This window comes from Gavialis gangeticus, unplaced genomic scaffold (genome assembly GCF_001723915.1).
Source record: "Gavialis gangeticus isolate Ggan-Ray unplaced genomic scaffold, GavGan_comp1, whole genome shotgun sequence".
Lineage (NCBI taxonomy): Eukaryota > Metazoa > Chordata > Crocodylia > Gavialidae > Gavialis > Gavialis gangeticus.
In genome coordinates, this window is record NW_017729009.1 from 1,118,157 (window position 1) to 1,126,827 (window position 8,671).

Below are 8,671 nucleotides of genomic sequence, written 5' to 3' on the forward strand. Positions count from 1 at the left end.
CATTGCAACCGAGCAGTAGCATCTAAAAATAACCATGCAGTAATGGGACCGTGCAGTAACAACTGCACTGTCCACTGCGTGTGTAGATGTGCCCACTGTAACCAGAAAACTTTCCATTTCGATAGTGCTGTTTATTCAAATGGATACCAAAGTACCTTACCAACTATCTATAGGAATCACTTTGTCCATTCCCAAAGGTCAGGTATATCTTTGAACTTGTAAACTGTTGAATATCTCCCAGCAATGCTGCAAAGCAGTTTAGGGCAAGAAGTGAGGATTCTTACATACAATTGAAACTGAGAGAGACGTTTATTAAGTGGGATTCTCTAAACTAATAAAAAAATATTAACAGAATCAGAGCCAGGTAAAAGGAGCAGGGCTAATGTGCTAATGCTTATAGAATAGACCTAGAATCATAGAAAATTAGAGTTGGAACAGACCTTGGGAGTTCATCTAGTCCAACTCCCTGCTCAAAGCAGTAACTTCCCAACTAGATCATCCCAGCCAAGGTTGTCTACCCGAGTCATAAAAACCCCTAAGGATGGAGATTCCACAACTTCTGTAGGTAACCTGTAGGGTAACCTGTTCCAGTGATTTACTACCCCCTTGTGAAAGCTTTTTCTAATATCTAACCTAAACTTCCCGTGCTGCAACTTGAGACCATTGCTCCTTGTTCTGTCACCTGCCCCCACTGAGAACAGTCTATCTCCATCTTCTTTGGAACCACCCTTCCGGTAGTTGAAAGTTGTTATTAAATCCTCCCTCAGTCTTCTCTTCTCCAGGCTAAATAAGCCCAGTTCCAGCAACTTCTCCTTATAAGCCATGTGCCCCTCCCGACCCTATGCATCTGACCACGTACAGTTAAAATCTTGGCATTATGTACCTTGTAAATAGCAGTATCTCTGAAAGCAGTGACCCACCCATCTCCAAAATGGCTCTTGAAGTTGATTTTTCATTTTTTAAGAACTTGAATTGCACCTGAATAGAAGTAGTGGCATTTCCATTACCACATCAGATCGAGGTCCATCTAGACCACTTGCCTGTTTCTGACAGTGGCTAGAACCAGATGCTTCAAAAGTGTAAGAATTTTTGTAAAGAGCAGTTTTGGGAGAACCTGATCCTTGAGGAAGCAGCTTCTTAACCCAAGGCTGACTTGTACCTTGAAGCCTATATATCCTAAGGTTACAGTAGAGTGTAAATAAAGAGCAGTTTATCTAGGCTCTGGAGGGAATGTTGTTTAATCCTTCTTAGACAAAGTCTTAAAGGCATTTGAGGGAAACTGGGGACCAAATGGGTTTTGTAGAGAGGCACAGAGGTTCCTTCCCTTGGGCCTATTTTTTCTCCAGTTGAAGGTTTGGCTTCATCCAGTGTTTTTCATTTGACAACTGATCTTTGCACCAGCCACATATTTAAACCAAATCAACAAACAAAACCCATAGTTTCTTCTTTCCCTATAATTTCCAAACTGAAATGACACAAGCTTTGGCTGGATTGGGTTACCCTGCATCCTGCTGCACTGAATGCCACAACATTCTCTGAGAAGCTGCAAAGCATGAATATCTCATTTGAGAGTTCTTGATACAAGCACTAAGGCACTAACAATTCCTACGGCCATCCACAGAGGGCACAGGACTTTGTAGCTGATAGTGTCCTTTGCATGTGTGGCATCGCTTCCTGCCACCACAGGCACAGCAGAGCAAGCTTTTTCTCTTCTCTGGTGTAACAGAGAGCCCTAGGCCCTGGGCTCTCTGCTACTTGAAGATAAAAACAGGCCAGCCAGGGAGCTCTGCAGGTTAGGCAGGGGGGCAGCACCTGCCAGTTGCTGGGGCAGCAGGGCTAATGAGACAATTAGCAGCCAGCCCAGGCAATCACCTGACTGGATGTAGTCAGGGCCCTGGGGGCGTATAAACCCAAGGAGCCACCCAGGGATGACTGTTTGCTGCTTGTAGAAATGCTGAGGCTCAGGGAGCTCAAAAGGAGCCTGTGCTGGCAGGTACACTGGAACAAGGGAGAAAGAAGTTTTGCCCTCTTAAAGGGGCAGAGAGATGCTTTCTCTGTTGTTGATTATGTTACAGCCCAGGGCTTATGATTTACATTACTGTTTTACCCTTAGTTTGGGATGAGGCTAGGAGGGGCGGTAAGGAGGCCTCATTAGTGCCCAGGGGACACTCAACTGCCTTGAGCCCTGCCAGGGGCAGGCCCAGGGACACAGGGGTGAAGGGCTAAGCAGATAAGGGTCAAGTGACTAGAAGGGATGAATGAAGTTAGTACCTCAAAGCCAGGTCCAATTCAATGGGCCTTGGCTAGAAGGCCTAGCGAGATTAAAGGGGCAGAGGTCAAGAAAGCTGAAGCCCAACAGAGGGAACGATACACTTGTGGTGGGCCAGTAGAAGGTACTTCTGCACTGAGCCACCCACCTCATTGTGCCTGACTGCCTACCAAGCTCTGGGTGCCTCACGTTTGGCCGACCCCCTTCCTGAAGCATACCTGCAGCCTAGGGGTAACGCTGCCACCACTCACGAGTCTCAGTCTGTTAGTGGCTCTGTGCCTCATGCGGTACACAGGCTTTATAGATCTGAAGGGGGTACTCAACCCACTGCAAGAACTTGGGGTGCTTCCCTTAGTCTGAAGCACACATAGTGGTCTCTCTTAGCTGTATCAAGGGGACCCAAGGCATAATCTAGACCCTCTCCCAATAAGACTCCTATGCTAGGTACAGAGGAGAACTTTATTGATTATAAGGAGTAGGTTTGGAGAAGGGTGTAGAGCAATATCAGAGAAATACCTTAGAGCAAACAGGGTGTCTGGGTAGCCTTTGATCACACATCTGAGTTACTGCAAGCTATATATCTAGTTAGATCTCATGTAGCTTACTCACAAGTATCATCTAGAGACTGATAGAGCTTCCCTCTGGATGCAGGCAGTTCCTAGTGTGTCCATGTATTGAGAGAGAGAGTAAGAGCTGAGCTGAGCTGAGCTGCTCTCTGTGTCTTCATGATGGCTGTCACCCCTCCTCCTGGGCAGTCATTAACTTATATATACCTTATGACTGCACTCTGAGATCCAATGGAGACTAGCTGAAGTTGGCTACAAGCCAATCAATTGGCAATGCATCACTGGTTGCCAGGTAGAGGGACAGTGGCCTTTGCCTCCCCTCCCAGTCATGATGTCATTGCTTAGAACAATGTGGAACTTAAGCCCCCCCACCCAGGTGTGTGAGGCCAGTCACATAACGCTCGCTATAGTTTCACAACTCCAGACATTCCCTCACATCTTCATTGCATTAAGCATAACATGAAAAAGAAAACCTTTTATGGTGACCCTGAAAGGTCTCCTGATCTCAAGCTTGTGTACATCAAGAGGGATCCAGTGAAGCCTGTGAGCATGTACAAGAGTATCAAATTGGTATACAGCCTAGATCAGTCAGGTCATAGTCTAGTCTTTGCCAACTCATCTGCTTTTGATGTTGCATAAATGTGCCTCACTTCACATGTGCTGAATGTAATTTAGTGTTTTCCTTCCCCTATTTTTCCCCCTGCTCTTAATCCTTTAGCAGGCTTACCCCCAGTTGAACTGTGTCTTGGACCCTAAGTCTCTGGGATGCAGATGCACGCACGCATTTTCATATCAGATGAAAAACTCACTGACCACAAAACCTTGGAAAGTTGACATACTGCTTTTTTTTTAAAATCAGGCACAAACTTTATCAGTATTTCAGTTATTAATAGATTTGTTTTGCTTTTCTCAGTGTTCAAGGCCTTGTACGACCCTAGTAATTTACAGGATAGTTTACAATGGATTTTTGTCTGTCTGTGCATTTTAATTCCACTGGGTTCCATGTCATCTGATGAGCTTTGATTGGTTTAATTTCCCCCCATATATAACCAAATAGAGACAGTCACTGAGTGTGGTTTATTCAGATATGTATTTTCTTTCTAGGCTAATGATTCATTGTCTGTGAAGAGAGACTGCAGCTGGAGAGCAGAAGTCTGCAGAAATGGAGAATGCCTTTATCTTTTCTTCTGAATCCTCTATAGCAGGTCTAGCTGTTATCCATCATTCCATATACATTTTAAAGGGGGGAAATAGTTACTTTGCAGTCCATGTAACATAGAAACTGTACAGCCTGTAGGACCTTAAAAAATCAGCACTGACCACAAACTGACTGTATGTACTGTGTTTTACTGAAGATTTTTTTTTCATAGCCCATATATACACACCCTGTGCCCTTTTAAGTAGCTCAAACACTTGCCAGCCCTCTGGTAATTACCACGCCTATTATTGTCACATGTTTTACATACTGGGCATAGGGTATGAATTCAATCCTGTACCTAAAATTTATAGAACAGCATGTTCCAACACCTCAACTTTTAAAATTTCCATCGGAAACGGCAGGGGTTTTGCCCCTCTAAAATTCAGGCCACTTTTATTTAATTGCCTTAAAGTTTTATGAGCCTGACACTTGAGTAACTTCAACATATTTGACTTAAGTGATTGTTCAAGGTTTGGTGTCAAGCTAGTGGCAGATCCACCTTTAAAATGCAAATTTCCTGACATAATTTCCTGCATTGGAGTAAATAATGACTGGTATTCTATGGCCTGTGTAATGCAGGAAAACAAAGTAGATGATCCTACTTGCCTTTTTTGGCCTGAGGACCTGTTTTAAAAGCTTTTTTGGTTGGAATGGTTTTTCCTCTTTTGTAAAATGGAAACAAGGTGGGGGGAATATTTGCCATTTATTGGGAGGAGTGATGTCTGTGTATGCATCCAAATTTAGGCTCCTATAGTTATGGGCATCGGACTTGCCACTTCAAATCATATGACAGGTTTAGTTTTTCTCCTATCCAGCACCAGCAAATGCCTGCTATTGATGGAACTATTCTGGTTTCGAGCACCATGTGGCAATGTCTTCTTCAGAGGAAAGTTAAAGCTTCCTATAGAAGGAGTTGTTTCCAGATAAATGGTAAGATGGTGTAGGTGCAGACGAAGGGATGTATACAGAAATGTTTTCTTTTTTTCTCCTGCATTGATCACCTTCTACCTTCTAGCATGAAATCCGACAGGCCTTAGGTTACTGAGCCACATGTTTTATTACTGATCATAAAATTAGCTAGCCCATTTAGTAATCCAGCTGCAATAGTTAACTCTCTGACCTCCCACGACCATGAATTCATGGCTGATTATACACTGTATGAAGAAACCATTTCCTTGTGTGTGTTTTCAACTTAATTTTGTGAAGTGGTAGTGACCCCTTGATCCCGCATGATGATGCTATGTAAAAGAAAGGGAGTGGCTAACTGTTGCTATTCCAAGCACAATCTTAAAAAACCTCCATTAATGCCTCTGTAAATCTGTTCCTTTCCAGGCTGGATAATCCTAATTCTTGATATCTCTTGTCATAGATAAACCTCACCCAGTCCTCAAACCACCCATCCCTATTCCAGGTTCTAAAATGAGGGCCCAGGGCTTCAGTAATGACATATAGACTAGGGTATAAACAGACATTGCCAGATGAAGTGCATCAGCTGTGCATCCTTACACAGCTGAAGTGCATCCTTACACAGCTGGTCCATTTCACTGGATGAAAGAGATGTCACTCATTGTCCTGCAGCGTAGAGCCCCTGCCACTCTTAGGAGTGGCTAGGGCCTGATACTGTGGGACAGCACTTGGGACGTGCCTCGACAAAAGGGAGAACTCCAGGTTTCCCTGCTAGCAGAGGACTGCCCAGGGAATGTCCTGGTGCACCTCTGCAATCAAGGATACCCAGGATTTTCTCATTTGTAGGGACACACCCCAAGTCAAATTCCCTGGGAGCACATTTCTATGAATGAGGAGACCTAGCAGGTGTCCCTGGTGCTTTCAAGGCCTGATTGTGCATGCCTCAAGAATTCCCATTCTTATTCCCAGGGCATACAGGATTGGGCCAACTGAAGCCCACACAGTGTCTACCTGGGGGCAGCTGGAGAGTGCAAACAACTGTCCAGATGTCCATTGTAAACAGGCATCCATTGCAAAATAATAGTACAAACCAATGTCGCAGTCACAAATTTTGGACATCTGCAGCTGACCAAGGGGCATAGATGCCTATTTGGTTGGACTTTGTACCATCATAAAAGTTTTTATGGTGGCACAAAGGCAATGTCTGTTTCCACCCCTAGATCTTTGCTAAGACCCTTTTATACTATTATACTAAAGGTAAGGGATCTTAAAGCTGCCACATTTGGTTGGCTGTAAGTTTCCATCTGGTAATGTAGGCACTCAGCCCATGTAAAGTTAGAATGGCATAGATCAGGGGCGGGCAATTATTTCAGGTGGAGGGCCACTTATCCAGTTTTGGCACGCTGTTGAGGGCCGCATGGGTAGCCCCACCCCTTGACAGGTGCCCTGAACCCTGGTCACCATCTTGGGACCAATGTCCCAATGTCTTGGGACCAAAGTCCCAGGGCCAGCACCGGTGGGGCCCAAAGCAGGGTGCAGGCTGGCAGGGGTCAGTGGAGCTGGGCTGGGTTGCACCAGCAGGGAGAGGGGAGAGCTGGCCCAGCTCCACAGAGCCCCTGCCAGCTGGGACCCTGCGCTCGTGCCACCCTGCTCTGGCCCCACTAGCACTGGCCCCGGGACACCAGTGCATCCACTCACACCCAGTGCCCCCTAGCCCTGCAGTACAGGTGGGGGGCAGCACACAGCCCTGACCCCCAGCTTGCCAGCAGGGAAGAAGCTGGTGCTGAGCATGGGGAAAAGCAGCCCCTCACCCGCCCCATGGCCGGCACTCCATGCTTCAGGCGCTCACAGCCCATGTGGAGCTGGCCTGAGCAGGCACAGGCAGTGCCACATGGGCTGCGAGTGGCTGTAGTGTGGGGCACTGGCCACATGGTGAGTGAGGGGCCGCTCTACCTGCGCTCAGCACCAGCTTGTAACCTGCCTCACTGCCAGCCTGGCAGTGGGGCCCAGGTAGAAGGTGGTGCTGAGTGCAGGTGGGGGGGGGGAAAGCAGCCCCTCCCCACCCCATGCCCAGTGCCCCACACTGCAGCTGCTTGCAGTCTGCCTGGGGCTGCCTGTGCCTGCTCCAGACGGCCCTGCACGGGCTGTGAGCACCTGCAGCAGGGAGCACCGGACATGGGTCAGGCGAGGGGCCACTTTTCTCCACATAGGGAAGGATCCCAGGGAAAAACTGAATGCGGGGGAAACGTGGCTCCTCCCCTGCCCCATGGCCGGTGCTCCCTCCTGCAGGCGCTCGCAGATCATGAGGGGCTGTCCACAGCAGGCACAGACAGCCCCATGCGGGCTGCAAGCAGCTGCAGCATGGGGCGCTGGCCACGGGGTGGGGGAGGGGCCACTTCCACCCATGCTTCTTCCCTGCCCGGGGTCCCCTTGCCCTTCTCCCCCCCACACACACTTACCTTCAGTTCTGGCACGGGACAGCAATGTGCTCCCAGGCAAGAAGTCCAGGCTGGGGCTTCCAGCTGGTGGGGTGGGGCCAGGCAGCCCCACTGTTATTGGAGCCCTCTGGGCTTCCCTTGGGTCCTACTGCTCTTGGTTCCTGTCATTTTTGACAGGAACCAAAGGCAGAGAAATATTAATTTTCTACGGTTTTTTTAGGGGCCCCACGGGCCGGATAGAATGGCCTCATGGGCTGGATCCAGCCCACAGGCCGTATTTTGCCCATCCCTGGCATAGGTACTATGCCCTTCTGAGTCCATCCCCATCACCACCCCTCTAGGGGGCATTCTTCAGTTGAGAGAATCTCTAGGTTCCCTGTAAGATCTCTTAAGTCCTTTTCATAAAACTGAAAAGGATTTCACCCTACTTCCAGTGAAATCTTATAATTGATTTCAGTTAGAGTAGAACTTCCTTTGGGTCTCTGGAGGTAAAACTAATAAAAATAAAAAAAGAGACTCTTGGAACACTTTTGTTGAAAAATACAGCTTTACCAAACCTGAAATGTGCATTGCGATTAATCTGTTTTGACAAAATATTTGTCTAGAAGGTTTGTAAGATTCAAAAGTAGATTCTCTTGTCACTTACAAAGTGTAACCAAAATGACATCCTTGACATTTTTTTGGACCCATTTCCATTTCCCAACACTTCAAAAATGTTTATTTTCATTTTATTACAGAATGAAAAGAGATTTCAAAATCTTGAGAATTGCCATGAAATGGGTTTTGTCATTCTTCTTTAGTTCATTGATAAAGACACACCATATTCTGGGTGGCTTTCAGGGGATGTACAACAGAGATAGCTGGACCCCAAAAGTTTATTTTTTGTGCTAATGACGTGATAAAAAATATTCAGTCTGGATTTTGCACTTGTAATCACTAAACGTTTCTAGCAACATTTTGCCAAGTAGCAATTTTGCATAAAAAATTCCATCCAAATTCTAGAAGTGATGTATGGTTTGATCGTCTTTAGAATCAGTCCCAATCATAAAAGGTGACTTTTGCATGAGGTCAAACCCCACCAAGAGTTAAATTTATGAAATTATTTTGGCGGGCAGTGGACAACTTCCAGATCTTTTTCCTAGAACATTAAACCATAGTGACTCCAGTATAGCGGAAAATGTACTCATGAATGATCCTTGCTACACCTTTGGAAATAGCATACAGTTTCTCCTGCTGCTGACTGGCTTGCATGGTGAGGTAATGTGACATAGCTTTTAGAAAACTAAGTACTGTT

The 8,671-nt window shown here is 46.4% G+C and overlaps 1 long non-coding RNA gene across 1 annotated transcript in view; it reads left to right on the top strand.

Moving 5' to 3' along the window:
• The window catches only part of LOC109292391, a 92,852-nt gene extending 84,198 nt beyond the window's left edge, over positions 1–8,654 (top strand). The window contains exons 2-3 of the long non-coding RNA XR_002096107.1: positions 3,940–4,040; positions 8,115–8,654. This is a non-coding gene — a long non-coding RNA (uncharacterized LOC109292391). The remainder of the gene's footprint in view (positions 1–3,939; positions 4,041–8,114) is intronic.
• The last annotated feature ends 17 nt before the right edge of the window (positions 8,655–8,671 follow it).